This window comes from Henckelia pumila, chromosome 4, assembly GCF_033568475.1.
Source record: "Henckelia pumila isolate YLH828 chromosome 4, ASM3356847v2, whole genome shotgun sequence".
Taxonomy (NCBI): Eukaryota; Viridiplantae; Streptophyta; class Magnoliopsida; order Lamiales; family Gesneriaceae; genus Henckelia; species Henckelia pumila.
In genome coordinates, this window is record NC_133123.1 from 83,037,932 (window position 1) to 83,058,071 (window position 20,140).

A 20,140-nucleotide genomic window follows, 5' to 3' on the forward strand; every position below is an offset into this window, starting at 1 on the left:
TATTAGGATCGATTATTTGTTTGAGAATAGGATTTTATTTTTACTGTTTCAATTTTGTTTATTTAAGATTCAATTTTTTTTTTGGCCTTCATCTAGTGTTTGAATTGTGTGCTTTGTTCTGATTTCAGGAGTACAACTCATTATATGAACTGTGCCCGAGACATCAAAAACCTCATGCCACTTGATTTGGAGATTGAAAGCACTCTTCGTCGCATACGTAGAGCCAAGAGGCATAATAATTTGGATCTTGAATTCAAATTTGAAGAGGTGTTTGATACTGAATACAAGCCAGAATTTGAAGAGAACTCTGATATGGCTGAAGAAGAGGATAACCACCACTTTGATGGAACTTCATTGACCATTGGTTTGAGTATATGGATCCAACATTGTTTGCCCAACTGTTCAGGCAAATAATTTTGAGCTTAAACCGTCCATCATCCAGATGATTCAAATTCAAGTCAGATTCAGGGGATTACCCTCCGAGGATCCGAATGCTCGTCTAGAAAAATTCATGTCGAAATGCAACATCCTCAAATTCAATGGAGTAACTACTGATTCTATTCGGTAGAGGCTATTCCATTTTTCTCTACAAGGTGAAGCAATGGAGTGACTTCAAGATTTACAGAGCGATATATCACTACATGGGATGGTCTAGTTGAAGTTTTCATGAACAAGTATTTCCCACAAACTAAGGTTACGCAACTGTGAAATGACATCACATCTTTTAGGCAGAATGATGGGGAATCACTGAATTCAGCATGAGTGAGATTCAAAAATATGTTGAGAATGTGTCCTAGACATGGTCTCTGTGAGGACCTTGATTCTATACATCTAATCGAGAAATAATCCTTCAATCATACATAAATTCGAGGCAGAAAAGTAAGAAATTTTTTTTCTTTAAAAGGAATTCCCGGACCCCGTGCACACCTCTGTGCATGGGTCAGTGCATTAATATGTAGCCACTAAACGGAGACTACAGTGTACACGAACCCCGTGCACCCATCCGTGCTCATGTTCGTGTATCAAAATACACTAAAAGTTCAATTCTATGCCTGCGTACACGGACCCTTACATAGAAAGGGCACGGGGTCTGTGCATCACCAACTCCAGAAGTATAACAAAATCGATAGCACACAGACCCTGACCCGGAGGTGGCACGGGGTCCATGCACTTCAAATTCTAAACATGTGAGGACCTCGGTTCTAATCATCTAATCATAAAATAAATCATTCAATAGCTAATAAAAGTCAAGGCAGAAAACAAGTAAAATTTTTTTTAAAAGGCATGCACGGACCCCGTGCACCCTCCGTGCTCGAGTCCATGCATTAAGCTGTAGCCAAAGCTTCGAAGGCTACAAGGACACGGACCCCGTGCACCCCTCCGTGCCTGGCTCCGTGCACAAAATGCACGAAAACTCAACTTACTGCCTCAACTAAACATCACACGGACCCCTACACAGAGGTGGCACGGGGTCCGTGCATGTCGAACAGAACTCAAAGAACGGAGGCAGAGTATGTCCGGACCCTTACACGGGGGTGTGCACGGGGTCTGTGCACTGCTAAACCAGCAAAAATAAAAAGCTAGACAGATCAGATTTCCATGCTAAAACAACTTCAAATCATGTTCTATAACATACATCACAACCTCAATTCAACAAAATACAATACATGATAGTTCTATAGTTGTACATTTATTCCAACTAGTAGAACATGCTTCGGTTCTAGGTTTCCAATACAAAATACATATCAAGTTCGAATTACATATTCGACTTCTAAAACACCAAGTCCTCAATCTATCATCACATCCCATCTAGTCATGTGATCTCTGACTCGGTCCTGCCCCACCTATTGCCAAGCACACATACAAAGAAAAGACAACAGTCGGATAAACCGGTGAGAATAATATTCTCAGTAAAAGCAACCATGCATACAATATCAGATAAGATAACAAAATCATGTTATAATCATCAACTATCATTCTATAGTCAAATGGAATGCAATGCATGAACTCAAAGTCGAGATTATCAACTCAGATAATCAAAAGAATTCGATACTCTATTGGGATCCCAAGGTAAAGACACCGCAACATCTCACCGACTCTCCCGATCGAGGTGGTATTAAGTATCTCATACCTCTAGTCTTTGAGCAACTATAATGAGTATTCCGGCTCACTGGGGAAGACTCCTCACCCATTCCACTCAAATAGAGTTCCCAAAACGTCTAGTTCACATCAAACAACAAATAATGCTCAATATGTATGCATATGAAAACCACAAACCTATTTCACATGCTTAACCAAGAGCCACGAATCATGCAAGTATGTAGTTTACTTGCATGTGGTTTACAAGGGAACTCGGTATCCAAATCCGATACGACTATTCGTCCCTTTTGTTCAAGATCTACTTTAACCTTTCTTAATTCGTCGATGCTACAAATCTGAAAAACAACAACAATTCCTCAATCAAGATTCGCTCAAGTCAATTAAACCTCGAAATAGAATTCGATACAAACCGTTCTTCAACTTCCAACGATTCTACTTCCAAATCTCTCTTAGGCCCGACTAACTTCAACAAAATCTGAAATGAAGATTAATATAGATCCATTATCAACCTCTCAATTCAATCAAAACCCAGATCGATCAATTCAAACAAAACGATATTCAAACTCGAATCGGCGACATAACGGCTATATTATGATCAACCGAAAAACCACAATTCACCATATCACTCATAAACAATACAATACAACTTCATTATCATCAAAACAACTCAAATTCAATCAAATCTCAAAACCCAATTTTCAAATTTATGCTTCAAAAAGCATAACAATTTTGAACGACGTTCTTTTTCTGATCCGACTGAGAATAACCGTTAAGAGCTAGCTCAAGAACATCATACTAAAAAAGTATCGAATTCCAACAACATCCAAAAAATGAAATATAACCGATCGAAGAAATACTTACGTTAGAACAAAGCCCTCGTTGCCGGGATCGCAAAATTAACTCCGGATTTAATTTATGTCGGACGGATCGATCGAAACTGGAGGATCAAAACCTTGAAGATCTTGCTTCTTGTCTTCAATTGAGGGAGAAACCGATGGAGAATAAATGAAATGAAGGAGAAAGTCTAGTCAAGAATCCAAAATAAAGACTAAGTCAAAGACCAAAAATCGCCCTTTAGACCCCAAAATTTTGCAAATTGCAAAACAACCCCCAATCAAATATCAAATCGGCACTCGAATTCTATAATCTCCGATTATCTCAAATAAATTAAATTAAGATAAATTTGGGGCGTTACAATTCTCCCCCTCTAAGAATATGTTTTGCCCTCAAAATCGGATAAAATCAAACACATAAGATAGAATAAAGAACCAAAAACTGAAATAAGAACTCACGTTGATAGTTGTGTTTTTGTTGCATATATTAATGTCATTTTGTTGTTGTTTTGCATTCGTTTATGTGTTTTAATTATGTATTCTGTTCGTGTTTCATATTCTGTGTTTGCATGATGTGTTTCCCGATTTTGTGGTTAGGTTGTGTGTTTTGGCGGATAGATGGACGGAACTTTGGAGCAATGGAAATGCTGGAATTATTTTGAAGAAAAGTGCTCGATCGATCAGCGACATTTTACCGATCGAGCGGCGTATGTTGATGTGAAGATATTAAGCTTTGGAAATCTTGGCCGATCGATCTACAAGATCATGTGATCGAGCGGCCGCCTTATTTTGCAAAACAGTAGGAAACTATATTTTTGCTCGCTCGATTGGCAGACTTTAACCGATCGAGCGAGCATCGCTGTTTGGGAAGGAATTTTTTTTTTTGGAAACTCTTTTATTTTGGACTCTAGATTTTATTAGGTTATTATTCCATTTTTCAGAGAGAATTCTCAGACTTTTTGCACCTCTCTTTGGCGGCTAGGTTTTGTATTACAAATTTCATCAAGATTTCTTTATTTCTTTTAATTTTTCTTGAGTTTTTCATGAATCGTTGTAGCTAAACTTTTATACTTGATTAAGGAAGACAAGCCCTTGATTTTGTTTATTCATGATATTCAACTTTCATGGTTTAATCTTTGTTGAGTATCAATAGTTGATATGTTTTATTTCATGCTTGTATGTGAGATTTTCGGATTGGCCATCTTAGGATTTCACTATACAATCTATAGCTAAATTAGAATTCAAATCCTTAATTGTTTGAATCAACTAATTTGCGAAGCAACTACGTTTGACATTTTCTGCTGTTGAATTTATTAAATCTTAGGAACAACTCTTGACTAGGCTAAATACAATCGATGGTATTTGTGTTGTCTAGGTTCATCAGTTTTACTTGTTTGAATGCTACCTTAAATTTAAATCTAGATCGTTGGAATCCGGGTTGATTTATTGGTAAGGGTTAATCTAGAACGCTGGTGTCTAATTAACTAAGATTAAGGTGAAACATGAATTTGATTTTCAATGATGAATATTTGATAGGATTAATTATTTTTAGGGAATCGATGATTGAATGAATAAATATCAAGGGTGTAGTCGACCGATACCAAGACTTGTCTCTTATTGATTTCTTCAGTTTAATTCACAATCTTGCATGATAGTGATAATATTTCTCTTTAATTGTTTAAATTTTTAGTAGTTAATCCCAAAACTCAAAAACCCCCTTTGTTTTATTTAGAACACATTAAATTTCTCTTTCCTCGTGGGAACGATTTCTACTCATACTACTACATATTCTTGGTTATCTGATTGAGTTGGGTAATTTGGGCGTGACGCGACTTAGCGCTACCAAATTTTGGTGTCGTTGCCAGGGAACGGTGTTTAATTTATTGTGTTTTTTTTTATTTTGTTTTGTTTAATCTCACTCTCTTCTCTTTTCTTTGTTTCTAGTTTTCTCTCGTTCATGCTTTCAGGTTATTTTGCTGAAGAAAAATTTCTCTACGACCCGGAGATCGAAAGGACTTTGCACAAGCGAAGGAGAGAACTTCGTAGGCAACAAGAAGAGGAAGAGATTCGAACAGTAATTCTGGAAGAAGAGATGACTGCTAATGCGAATCTGATTCTTAGACAATTGGGCACTCCTGATCCCAATCAACAACCTTTATGCATTACTTTTCCTACATTATAAAATAATGCTACTTTTGAGTTTAAATCTGGTTTGATTCACTTATTACCTGCTTTTCATGGTCTTGCAGGTGAGGACCCTAATAAACATTTGATGGAATTCCATGTGGTTTGCACAAGCATGAAACCCCATGGAGTGACAGAGGAGCAGATTCAACTGAGGGCCTTTTCTTTCTCTTTGAAGAGTGCTGCTAAGGATTGACTATACTATTTACCCTCTGGTTCTATCACGACTTGGACGGAGATGAAAAGAATCTTTCTGGAAAAATACTTTCCAGCCTCGCTAGCCGCGAACATCCGGAAATAAATCTATGGAATCAAGCAATACTCAGGGAATCACTGCATGAATATTGGGAGCGGTTCAAAAAGCTGTGTGCTAGCTGTCCGCAACATCAGATAAGTGAAAATCAATTGATTCAATTTTGTATAAAGGTTTGTTACCTCATGACAGGAGTATGCTAGACGCAGCCAGTGAAGGAGTTTTTGTGGAAAAAACTCCGGTACAAGCAAGGAATCTGATAGAGAACATGGCTGCCAATTCTCAACAATTTGGCACCATCAGGAATGATCATGTACCAAAGAAGAACAGTGAGGTAAATGTCTCTTCCCTTGAGCAACAATTAATTTAATTGACATCTCTTGTGCGTCAGATGGCTGTAGGGAATGGACAGACTGAAAAGGCATGTGGTATCTGCGCTGCAATGGAAAACTCCACTGATATATGTCCTACACTTCAAGAGGAATCGATTAAACAGGTTAATGCTACTGGCGGATTTCCTGGACCACCACAGTGAAAGTATGATCCATATTCCAACACATATAATCCTGGTTGGAAGTGTAACGCCCCGATTTTATCTTAATCAAATCGAAGATTCCAGAGTTCAAGAGCCGACTTGATTTTGATCAGGGTCCTTTTTGCAAATTTTGGATTTTTCAGGGACTAAAATGCAAATACTGGATTTGTTAGATATTTAAGCATGAGATTGACTTTTCTTCCTCATTATCTTCTTCCTCCTCACGCCTCCCTCCATTGTTGAATGCCCAAAACCCTTTCCAAGCTTTTAGATTTCTCCCCGAGCTCGATCCGTCCGTTGGAATTTAATTCTGAAGGCAGATTAGCGATCACTGCAGCGAGAGCTCTGTTGTATCGTAAGTTTTTCTACGATCAGATACATTCTAGTTTTGGGATGTTGTTAGAATCGATTGAGTTTGAAGTATGTTGTTCTTGGCAGAGTTCTGATCGTTTATTCTCTGTCGATTTGAAATAAAGCGTCGTTTGGATTTGTTATGAATTTTTGAAGGGATTTTTGAAAGTTGAGTTTTATGATTTGTTAGAATTGGTTTGTTTTGATGGATTGTTGGTTGAATTGAGTCTATTGGATTGATATTATTCTGTCTGCATTTCCGGTTTCATTAGATTATAGCCGTTATGCCGTTTGTTTGAGTTTTGGATTGTCTATCGGTTCGAATTGTTTGAGACAAGCCTTCTATTGAGTTGTATGTTAATCTCGAGCCTTATTACTTATTGTACAGATTGATTTGAGGCCAGTGGAGTTGCGAGATTGCAGCTTTGTACAACTTGGAAATTGTAGCCGGTATAGTATCGATTTCTTATTATCGATTGAGGTGGTTTGATTGAATCTTGATTGAGGAATCGTTGTGTTTCCAGGTTTGGAGCATCGACGTTGTTGAAGAGGTATAAGATGACTTAGACTGGAATGGAACATGTGACTCGAATCCGACTTGATTCGAGTGTTCCGAAGAATCACATACTTGCATGTTATTTTCTTTTACTTGAATTTAGTTGATTGAGTTATGTTTGCATTGCAATCATCTTGAGCCAGAATCCTTGATTTGAACAACGGGCAGGACGACCCTTATATGATAGACATTTTGGGGATTATATTGTGAGTGGCCTTGGTGTAGCCATTTCACCTAGTGCTAGCATACTCCTTATAGTCGCACCAAAGTCTAGAGGATGGAGATACGTAGCACCACCTCGATCGGGAGAGTCGGTGAGTTGTTTACGTGATCTCATCCTCGGGATCCCAAAAGCAAAAGCAGCAATGTTTTGATTATCCGACTTGATAATCCCATAGTTTTAAAGACATGCATTTCATTTGGATTTGTTTTGGAATTGCATGGTTGATATATGAATACTTGGAAGTTGATGTAATTCGTTTTGAGATACTTATTTGATATTGCATGTTGTCTCTTTTACTGGAAATTGTATTCTCACCGGTTATCCGGCTGTTGCTTTGTTGTGTATGTGTACTTGGCAACAAGTGGGTCAGGAAAGTCAGAAGAGGCATGGTTAGCTTCGAGGGAAAGATGTAGAAGTGAGACTCGGTTTAGAAGTTGATTACAGCATGCCAATCTATTTTATGTTAGAACATGTTTAGTTATCGAACTTCATCGTTATGTTGTTGTTGCATTTTCTCGACTTTGGTTTGGTTGTTGAACTCAAGAACTCATGTTTTAATTTGAGGAATCAAGTTTGTAACGCATGTTTATGTTTTGAAATATTGTATGGATTGATGTTCCTGATTTTGGCAATTTCTAGCACCGGAGCAGCCAGGGAGGCGCGCCCGCGCATCCTAGCGCGCGCCCGCGCGCCTGCGCCCCTTTCCGGGCAGGGAGTCATGCGCGCCCGCGCCTCGGAAGGGCGTGGCCACGAATGAGCCAGGGCGCCGTGCGCACCCGCGCCTGATGAGGCGCGGCCGCGCGGGCCCTTTTATAAAAAAAAATATGTGTGTTGGCTTTGAATGCTTGCTTATTTTTAATTACTCCTTTAATTGATGTTTAGAACCGAGGTCTCACAATAAATGGTATTAGAGAGATAAAATTCTTGGACTGAATTTAGAAGTGAGCGGGGTAGATCGAGTCCGCATGAATTGAATTCTCGCATGTGTTTGAGTTATTTAAATTGATTTATTTAAATACCATGCGAGCATGCTTTATTAATTTAGAATTAATTGAATTACATGATTTTGTGATTTGAAATGTAAAGCATGAATTATTTGAGATATGAATGTATTTCACCTGTATCCGGAATTCTGAGAGGTTGCAAGGGCACCGACTGCAGCAATTGAGATATCCTGTGTCCTAACCTTTGATTATCAGATGGGTCCTCGACGAGTTATTAACCGGAACCCACCGCCAGTTACTCCTGCGACTGAGCAAGCTAGTACTGAGGTTGATCAGTTGGATGCTACAGCGACGCCTATGGAAACCTTGCTGAAGAGGTTTCAGTCATTTAATCCGCCGTTGTTGATGGGTACCGAAAATCCAGTTGACTGTGAGGGTTGGTTGGATGACGTTGATCAGTTGTTCGATTCCCTTGACTATTCTGATGACCGCCGAACCAGGTTAGTCATTCATCAGCTTCGAGGTGTGGCTAAGAACTGGTGGATCACGACGAAGAGGTCCATGGAGAACCGAGGTACAACTATTAACTGGAATTTGTTTAAGTCTGAGTTTTATAAACGGTTTTTCCCAGTTTCGTACCGAAAGGACAAGGGAGCCAAATTTGCAAATCTGAGACAAGGGAACTTGAATATTTAGGAATACGTAGTCAAGTTTGATAGTCTGTTGCGATTTGCACCGCACATTGCCGACAACGAAGAAGCAAAAGCGGATCAGTTCATTAATGGTCTGAACCCTGATATCTTCACGCTGGTAAACACTGCTAGGCCTGATAATTTTGCGGATGCCATGAATCACGCAAAAGGTGCTGAAGCAGGTTTGTGGAGACAGAGAGGAGGTCAGTATGTGCCGCAACAGCAGCAAGGACAGTTCCAAGCACAACCTTCTCAATACCAGAACCAACCATCGTATTACCAGAATCAATCCTTCCAATTTCAGAATCAACCACCGAGTTTTGAAGGTGGTAACAGTGGAAGTAATAGAAAGGATTACTATCATCCGAAGGGGAAGCAGTTTAAGAAGCACGGAACCAGTTCTTCGAGCTCTAGTGGCTCGAGACAGTTTGGATCGGGACAGAGTTTGGGACAGTCAGGCATGTCTTGTGCCAATTGCGGAGGTCGTCACTCCAGTGATCAGTGTAGAGGTATTTTTGGAAGCTGTCATATTTGTAACCAGGCGGGGCACTTTGCAAGAACGTGTCCTTAGCGTGTCCCTGAGCAAGCATAGAGTGGAAGTTCTTCGAGACAGTCAGCTCAGCCTCAGCAGCAAGCACCTACTGTCCACTCTTTCCAACCTCAACAGTAGAATAGACAGGAAGGTAGTCAGTATGCGAACCAGCCTCCTAGACAGCAAGCACGAATTTTTTCTTTGTCTGAGGATCCGCAGACTCAGGCTGCACCCGATAATGACAGATCAGGTAACATTCGATTTTGGGTTTTCCATTCTTATTGGACTGTTAGATATTGGCAAAGTCTCTTGCCTTCTTATTGAAGAATCTATTTATGTTTAACGTGCCTCTATTAAATTGTTGAATCGTTCGAATTGATGAATACTCCAGTAGTGTTGTTAACTTCTATTAACCGGATCTTTCAGAAGAATTAGTCGAGGCTATGAATTCTTATCGTTGATTTCTTATCTTTTTGGAATGAGAATTATACTGATCTTTCGGAGCTTTTGAGAATCGTATAGCAGATTGTGGTACCAAGAAGTTGTATACTATTCTTCGATGTCTGAAATTTTGTTTGGATCGAATGGTCTTCTTCGATTGTATGATTTGATGATGGAATTTCTGTCGATCAACAATCTCTTCTTATCAAAATTTTTGGGATGTATTCTTATTCAGAGGAATCACACTATAAGTCTAGACATCGAGACAGCTGAAGACTCTCGAGACTCAATGTCTGAATCTGGACTTTGAGCTCGCAGCGATCTTATTGATTTGAAGATTTGTTTTCTATTGTCTTATGAGGAAATTCACGTGATCTGTTCTAATCTTAAGAGTTGGAGTAATTGTTTTAGCAGACGGAACTGATTTGAAAGCAGAGAAGAGGATTAGATTGTATGAGATTTCTGACTGCGAATTTTTATCTGAGGAATTGTATGCAGCAACCGATGTTTTGAGATGTTCTTATTTTATCTACTATCTTATTTGATTGACCGATTGTTGGAATCTGCTACGGTATTCCGTACAGAATTACTTTCATTCAAGACCAGAGGATTGATATCTTTTCAGAGGTCGTCGGATGTCATGTTTTGCCGAAGTCTGTCAGTTTAGACAGATATCCTTGATGCATTCATTCTTCGGCATAGATTCTGATGATATTTTGTTGTCTGATTTCAACTTTTTCAGTTCGATATCCTCAGAACGACGGACAACCAGATTAGACAAGTCGAACTTTAGATGTTATGCCTTGAGTTGAAACCAGAGACGATTTGATTGTGACTGAGCAGATGAGGATTATGCTGACGAGAATGAGTCGACTTGTGATTGACGGACTTGAAGAAGTATTTGAGAGACAGAGTTCGTGTTGGAACCAAGTTTGATTTCGAGGACGAATTCTTTTCTTAGAGGGGGAGAATTGTAACGCCCCGATTTTATCTTAATCGACTTTATTTGAGATAATCGGAGATTCCAGAGTTCAAGAACCGACTTGATTTTGATCAGGGTCCTTTTTGAAAATTTCGGATTTTTCAGGGACTAATATGCAAATACTAGATTTGTTAGATATTTAAGCATGAGATTGACTTTTCTTCCTCATTCTCTTCTTCCTCCTCACGCCTCCCTCCAATGTTGAACGCCCAAAACCCTTTCCAAGCTTTTAGATTTCTCCTTGAGCTCGATCTGTCCGTTGGAATTTAATTCTGAAGGCAGATTAGCGATCACTGCAGCGAGAGCTCCGTTGTATCGTAAGTTTTTCTACGATCAGATACATTCTAGTTTTGGGATGTTGTTAGAATCGATTGAGTTTGAAGTATGTTGTTCTTGGCAGAGTTCTGATCGTTTATTCTCTATCGGTTTTGAAATAGAGCGTCGTTTGGATTTGTTATGAATTTTTGAAGGGATTTTCGAAAGTTGAGTTTTATGATTTGTTAGAATTGGTTTGTTTTGATGGATTGTTGGTTGAATTGAGTCTATTGGATTGATATTATTATGTCTGCATTTCCGATTTGATCAGATTATAGCCGTTATGCCGTTGGTTTGAGTTTTAGATTGTCTATCGGTTCGAATTGTTTGAGACAAGCCTTCGATTGAGTTGTATGTTAATCTCGAGCCTTATTACTTATTGTACAGATTGATTTGAGGCCAGTGGAGTTGCGAGATTGCAGCTTTGTACAACTTGGAAATTGTAGCCGGTATAGTATCGATTTCTTATTATCGATTGAGGTAGTTTGATTGAATCTTGATTGAGGAATCGTTGTGTTTCCAGGTTTGGAGCATCGACATTGTTGAAGAGGTATAAGATGAATTAGACTGGAATGGAACATGTGACTCGAATCCGACTTGATTCGAGTGTTCCGAAGAATCACATACTTGCATGTTATTTGCTTTTACTTGAATTTAGTTGATTGAGTTATGTTTGCATTGCATTCATCTTGAGCCAGAATCCTTGATTTGAACATCGGGCAGGACGACCCTTATATGATAGACGTTTTGGGGATTATATTATGAGTGGCCTGGGTGTAGCCATTTCACCTAGTGCTAGCATACTCCTTATAGTCGCACCAAAGTCTAGAGGATGGAGATACGTAGCACCACCTCGATCGGGAGAGTCGGTGAGTTGTTTACGTGATCTCATCCTCGGGATCCCAAAAGCAAAAGCAGCAATGTTTTGATTATCCAACTTGATAATCCCAGAGTTTTAAAGACATGCATTTCATTTGGATTTGTTTTGGAATTGCATGGTTGATATATGAATACTTGGAAGTTGATGTAATTCGTTTTGAGATACTTATTTGATATTGCATGTTGTCTCTTTTACTGGGAATTGTATTCTCACCGGTTATCCGGCTGTTGCTTTGTTGTGTATGTGTACTTGGCAACAGGTGGGTCAGGAACAAGTCAGAAGAGGCATGGTTAGCTTCGAGGGAAAGATGTAAAAGTGAGACTCGGTTTAGAAGTCGATTTCAGCATGCCAATCTAGTTTATGTTAGAACATGTTTAGTTATCGAACTTCATCGTTATATTGTTGTTGCATGTTCTCGACTTTGGTTTGGTTGTTGAACTCCAGAACTCATGTTTTAATTTGAGGAATCAAGTTTGTAACGCATGTTTATGTTTTGAAATATTGTATGGATTTATGTTCCTGATTTTGGCAATTTCTAGCACCGGAGCAGCCAGGGAGGCGCGCCCGCGCATCCTAGCACGCGCCCGCGCGCCTGCGCCCCTTTCCGTGCAGGGCGTCATGCGCTCCCGCGCCTCGGAAGGGCGCGGCCGCGAATGAGCCAGGGTGCCGTGCGCGGCTGCTCCTGTTGAGGCGCGGCCGCGCGGGCCCTTTTATAAAAAAAAAAAATGTGTGTTGGCTTTGAATGCTTGCTTATTTTTAATTACTCCTTTAATTGATGTTTAGAACTGAGGTCTCACAGGAAGGATCATCCAAATCTGAGATACGGAAACCTTCAGGCAAATCAACCTGGACCTCAAGCACCACCGCACAATCAAGCGTATAGGCCACCGTATCCTCCACATCAGCAGCGTCCACAGATTCCAGCACCAGGTGAGTTTCTTGAAAACATAGTTAAGGATCTTGCAACTAATACTTTGTCTTTCCAACAGGAAACCCGAGCAAGCATCCAGAACTTGAACACCCAAATGGGGCAACTCGCCACTGTAATCAACAAGTTGGAAGCACACAATTCCAGCATTTTACCATCACAAACAATTTTGAAACCCAGAGAGAACGCAAGTGCAATTACTCTAAGGAATGGGAAGAAGTTGAAAATCAAGGAGAAAGAAGTTGAGGCTTCGCCCAAGGAGAAGCCACAAGAAGAACCGCAGGATTCTGATGGAGAAGCATCCAAGGAAGAAGCGCCAAGAGGTAAGTTTCCTCCCCTTTCTGAATATAAGCCTATTGCACCTTTTCCCTTAGCACTTAAGGAGTCTAGAAAAGATGAAGGGATAAAGGAACTTTATGAGACTTTTCGTAGATGTGAGGTGAATATTCCGTTGCAAGATGCTATTAAGCAGGTACCTCGATACGCAAAGTTTTTTTAAAAAATTGTGCACAGCAAAGAGGAAACAGACACTGAAGGGTTGTCAAAAGGTAGAGCTAGGTGAGAATGTATCTGCTGTGATCCAATGAAAATTACCAGCAAAATGCAAGGATCCAGGTATGTTTTCTATCCCATGCACTATAGGGAATGTTAGACTTGAGAAGGCCATGTTAGATCTACGAGCATCAATCAATGTTATGCCATATTCTATTTATGCATCCTTGAAACTTGGCCCAATGAATAAAACTGGAATTGTTATTCAGTTAGATGATAGGTCTAATGCACCCTAGGGGAATAGTGGAAGATGTGTTAGTGCAAGTAAATAACTTGGTATTTCCTGCAGATTTTTATGTGCTCGACATGAAAAACGGTGATCGCAATAGTCCTATTTTATTAGGCAGATCATTCTTGAAAACTTCCATGACTAAAATTGATGTTCACAGTGGCACACTCACTATGGAATTTGATGGAGAGGATGTGAAATTCAATATTTATGATGCCATGAAATTTCCTGACAGTGATGATTGTGTATATTCCGTTGATATTGTGGATTACTTGGCACAAGATTATTGTGAGCATGCAGAAAAAGATGAGCTAGAGGTGGCTATTGTTGCACCCATTCAGCAGGATGATGGAATTGGTTTCAGTGAAGAATTGAAAGAGATTGAGAGAATTCTGAACAATGCTCCTGAGCTACCTCGGTTAGGTAATGTCTCTTATGTATCTTTACCAATCTCTAATACTCGGCGCCTTCCATCTGTTTTTCAGGCGCCAGTGTTCGAACTAAAGACGCTTCCCAAACATCTCAAGTATGTTTTCCTTGGAGAAGGAGAAACATTACCAGTCATCATCTCCAATAGTTTGGAAGCCGATCAAGAGGAACAACTAATCAACGTTCTAATAGAGGACAAGACTGCTATTGGGTGGACCATAACAGACATCAAGGGAATCAGCCCTTCTACATGCATGCACAGTATTCTGATGGAGGAAGGAGCGAACCCATCGCGTCAGCCACAAATAAAGTTAAATCCACCTATGATGGAGGTGGTTAAGGCTGAAATTCGAAACTCCTTGAAGTTGGAGTCATTTACGCAATTTTTGACAATCAGTGGGTTAGTCCAGTCCAAGTGGTACCCAAGAAAATCGGGATAACTGTGGTGAAGAACAAGGATGACGAATTGGTTCCCACCCGAATTCAAAATGGGTGGAGGGTTTGTATAGATTATTGGAAATTAAATGCTGGAACCCGAAAGGACCATTTTCCTTTGCCCTTTATTGATCAAATGATTGAACGTTTAGCGTGTCATCCTTATTATTGTTTTCTTGATGGCTATTCTGGTTATTTTCAGATTGCTATTGTGCCAGAAGATCAAGAAAAGACAACATTTACTTGCCCGTTTGGCACCTTTGCATATCGACGGATGCCCTTTGGACTTTGTAATGCACCGGCCACTTTCCAACGGTGTATGGTTAGTATTTTTTTGGATTTCATTGAGAATATCTTAGAAGTTTTTATGGATGATTTCACTGTCTATGGTGATTCATTCGAAAACTGTCTGTCTAACCTTGCTCTTGTCCTTAAGAGGTATGTCGAAACCAACCTAGTCCTAAATTCTGAAAAGTGTCATTTTATGGTTGGGCAAGGTGTTGTGTTGGGTCATGTCGTCTCATCTAAGGAAATTGAGGTAGACAAAGCTAAAATTGATATTATTCAATCTCTCCCTTATCCCATATGTGTGCGGGAAGTGCATTCTTTTCTTGGCCATGCAAGTTTCTACATGAGATACATTCAAGACTTTGCCAAGATCGCATCTCCCATGTGCAAACTGTTGCAAAAAGATGTCTCGTTTGAGTTTGATGAACCATGAAAAGTCTTTTGACAAACTCAAAGACTCATTGACATCTGCACCAATAATCCAACCACTGGAATGGAGCAAACCATTTGAGATCATGTGTGATGCCAGTGACTATGCTGTGGGCACGGTCTTGGGCCAAAAAGTTGGAAAAGCATCGCATGCATCTACTACGCTTCGTGTATTTTGAACGATGCCCAACAAAATTATTCTACCACTAAAAAAGAACTTTTGGCTGTTGTTTTTGCACTAGAAAAATTTTGCTCTTATTTACTTGGTGCTAAAGTCATTGTTTATTCTAACCATGCAGCTCTTCGCTTTCCGATGGCGAAGAAGAAGGCAAAACCAAGACTAATAAGATGGATACTACTCTTGAGCGAATTCGATGTGGAGATCAAGGACAAATGAGGAACCGAGAATCGAGTCGCAGACCACTTGAGCTGTCTAGTTCATATCGATGAGGAGCTGAGCTTGCGTGAAGAATTTCGTGATGAGCAACTGTTTTCAGCAAGCACAAAATTACCCTGGTAAGCAAATATTGTCAATTATTTAGTTAGTAAAGGGTTTCCTTTTGAATTTTCAAAGGCGCAAAAGGACAAAGTGAGAAGCGATGCCAAATATTTTGTGTGGGATGATCCATACTTGTTGAAATACTGCGCTGATCAAGTCATACGATGATGTGTACCGGCAAGCGAGGTAATCTCTATTCTCATGTTTTATCATTCATATGCTTGTGGTGGCCATTTTGGAGCACAAAGGACAGCAAGAAAGGTTTTGGATTGCGGATTTTTTTGGCCATCCTTATTTCGAGATGCTTATCTTCTGTAAATCGTGCGCTCAATGCCAGAAGACAGGTAATATATCTTAGCGCAAGGAGATGCCCCAGCAACCTATTTTAGTTTGTGAAATCTTTGATGTTTGGGGCATCGACTTCATGGGACCTTTTCCATGTTCATATGGATATATATATATATTACTTGTTGTGGACTATGTCTCGAAATTGGTGGAAGCAAAGGCCACCCGTACTGATGATTCTAAAGTTGTTGCAGAGTTTATCAAGCACAATCTTTACTCTAGGTTTGGGATTCCACGAGCCATCATCAGTGATCGTGGAACACACTTTTGCAACCGAACTGTGGCCAGTTTGCTTAAAAAGTACCATGTGAAGCACATGATCTCCACTGCATACCATCCACAATCCAATGGTCAAGCTGAGATTTCGAACAGAGAAATCAAGTCCATCCTTGAAAATACCGTGAATCCTACAAGAAAGGACTGGATCTTGCGCTTGGATGATGCCCTGTGGGCTTATAGAACCGCGTTCAAGACACCGATTGGAATGTCCCCATATCGGCTGATTTTTGAAAAACCATGCCATATGCCAGTAGAATTGGAGCATAGAGCCTATTGGGCTATCAAAAACTTTAACATGCAGATGGATGAGAGTGGCAAACACCGGAAGCTGCAGTTGCAAGAATTAGAAGAGATCCACAATGATGCTTATGCCAGTTCAAAGATCTACAAAGACAAAACAAAGGCCTTCCACGAAAATATTATTTCTAGACGGGAATTCAAAGTTGGTCAGAAAGTTTTGCTCTATCACTCAAGACTTCGGTTATTTCCAGGTAAGTTGCGTTCCCATTGGAATGGTCTGTTTATTGTCACTAATGTCTTTCCCCATGGTGCAGTCGAAATTCAGAGCTTGGACACATCCAAAACATTCAAAGTGAATGGTCACCGAATTAAAACTACTATGAAGGAGTCCAAGCGAATGTAGGAGGGGACAAGCATGATATCACTCTAGATGCTCCGCCAAATGTTGAGTGAATCGTAGCATGCAGTCGAGCTATAGACTGGCTGTAAATTTAGCGCTGGCTGGGAGGCAACCCAGTGTTCTTTATTTTTCCTTTCCGTTGTTTTTATTTTAGTTTTTCTTTGTTTATTCTTTTGTTTAATTTTGTTTTTAGGAAAATAGAAAAATCCAAAAAAAATTTGATTTTTTTATCTCGCTCGATCGGCAACATCTTACTGATCGAGCGAGTGCTGTTTTTGTGCAGGCAGAAAGTGGGTATTTTTTGTCTCGCTCGATCGGTCACATTTTACCGATCGAGCGAGCACACTTTTATATGGAGGCAGTGAGTGTTATTATTTTCTCCCGCTTGATCGGTCACATCTTACCGATCGAGCGAGAGCACTTTTATGTTGTTCAGAAAGTTGGGTACTTTTAACTTGCTCGATCGGCAACATCTTACCAATCGAGCGAGAGCCTTTTTACGCTAATTAAAACATGATTTCCCCCTTCTCCCCTCTCTCATTCTATCTTATCACTCTCCTCTTGTCTCTAAATACCTAAATCCCCAAAACCCTTCCTCTATATTTCTCTTATCCTCTTCATCTTAATATGCAGGGAATCAATCGGAGGTATAACCACTATGCTCCGCTCATCACTTTCGGGAATCTCATCAACTTTCCGATCTTCCTCTCCGGCCGTCTGTCACCGCCGCACCGACCACCGCTCTGAATTTTCTAACTTGTTGTTCCACAGCCGCCGATCATTATCAACATTCGTGCACCTCTACCGGACCTCATCTTCTCTGATCGGTCGCCACAGTTCTAGGAATCCACCGAAATTTTGGTTGTACGCCAAGTGTTTGAAGAATTGCCTCTACTCTTATTTGTGTCATCTTGGTGCTTATACATGGGGCCTAAATGAATCCGAGTTACAGGCGAGTCATATTCTCAAGGCGCGGCCGTAGCTCGTTCTTCCGCCAACTTTGCCGGGCACTTTGTCAATCAAGCGGCTCGTGATCACTATGTGCTCGCTAAGGTAACCCGCTCTCCCATTCCCGAGCGTGGATTCGAATTGGAATTTGGTGATAGTGAAGTTTTTGGGTTTATTCAAGAACGTGGTTGGACAAAATTTTGCACGCAACCTCCTCCCGCTGTCGTACCCATTGTCTGTGAATTTTATGCTAATGCAGCGGAGAGGACAGATAGTAAGGCGTTTGTCAGGGGAAATTGGTTTCTTTTCTGCCCCATGAGTTGAATTCCTTGTTTGAAATACCGGAGGTCGATGATTCTCTATATCAAAGCATAAAAATCGACCCAGATTTGGAAGAGTTGCTTGGCCAAGTGACCTATCCTGGAGCTACGTGGGTTGACCCAGTGTCTTCATTGAATTTTAAAGAGCGCTATTTGCATGTGCTTCCTGCCACATGGTATGCTTTTCTGACTCGGCGTCTGATGCCGATATTACATTCTAGCGAAGTCAGTCTTGAGCGTTCTCTCCTCCTTTACGCTCTTGATATGGGGTGGCCAGTTAACGTGGGACGCGTAGTCCATAGCGAGATTCACCGATCGATTAATTCTACCTTCGTGGGTCTCTACTTTCCAATGATCATCACTGCTTTGTGCATAGGCGCCGGGGTTTCCGTTCGTAACGATGAAGAATGGTTGCTGCCTAAGCGACAAATAGACTCAGCTGCTATCAAGGCTAAGAGGGCGTATCGCATTAAGCACTTTGTGCGAGACGGACAATTTTATCATCCTCCGATACCCCCAAGACCACCTCAGCCTCCTCGTCGCTCTCAAGCCGAGGCTATCCGTGAGCTTACCGCCTACGCCCATCACCTAGATGCCTACAACACTGTGGCAGCTCACAACGCTCAAGCTATGGACTCTCTAATACGAGGTATATCTACGCATCTGGGCATTGACACTTCCACCATTCCTGCTGCGCTACCCTATCCGCCAAGCTTCCCATTTCAGTATGCCGCTCCTGTTCTTCTTCCTGAAATTGAAGAGGAGGACGACGCCGACCGCTAGAACAGGGTAGTTCTGTTTTTCATTTTTACATTGCATTCTGTTTAGTTCTTTGTTGTGTTTTGTGTTTGAGGCATTGAGGACAATGCTTCATTTAAGTGTGTGGGGGTGTATTGCATTTGCATGCATGAGTGTTGCATTTGTTTGTTTTCCGTTTTTGCCTTTAGTTGTGTGCGTTCTTATGTTTGTGTGTTTGTGTGTCGTATGCATGAGTTGAGGATGAGATTGTTAGCCTATGATGATGGAAATGAAAAAAAAAAATCAAAATTTTTGAAAATTTTTCTCTTGATCAGATTGAGAAACCGTAGGTTGTTTGTTGAATATTCCAAGCACGCTTGTTTAACCATTGAAGTGTAGTGATGTATTAGGTATTGTGGATGTCTGTTGGACCATTGCACGATAATAAGTGTTTGTGGAACTTGATAGTTCTTGAGTCTCGATGATCTTTTTGATATGACATTCACTCTCTTGGGTACACATTTAAAAAAAAAACTTTTATAACATGCTATGAACATTGACTCCATCCGGGTTGCGAGCAAGATGTTTGAAATCCTATTTGTCTTGTCTGTGGCTAAGTATGCGGATAAAATGGGGTTAAATCTTGAAAAAAAAATAATATGAAGCAAGATATCAGTTCCATCGGGGCTTGGAATGTGAATGAAATCATATTCACTATTTCATAGCAAAGTATGCGGGTAATTATTGGGACTGTAAAAGAAGTAAAAAAAATTGGTGCGTAATCTGCTTAAGAGAGTTTGTGTTTTGTTGATGGATTGTTGGGAGGAGAGTTCTTGATTGTGAGACTTGCACTGAATTGTTTTTAGGTCGGCGAACAGTCTTGAAACTTTGTCTTTTGAAGTTGCATATAACTGGGGTAACATGTCACACACATACGTTCGGATTCGACTGAAGGTGTATCATTGATGATCGAGAGTACATGTGCACTTGTTTTTATGGGAAGACTTTTCTGAGGCTATATTATGCATGATCTTCCTTGCTTATGCGTTTGTTTTGTTTCATTTTGTTTTGCATGACTTACTCGAGGGCGAGTAAGGAGTAAGTGTGGGGGAATTTGATAGTTGTGTTTTTGTTGTTATTTTGCATTCATTTATGTGTTTTAATTATGTATTTTGTTCGTATTTCATATTATGTGTTTGCATGATGTATTTCCCGGTTTTGTGGTTAGGTTGTGTGTTTTGGCGGATACATGGACGGAAC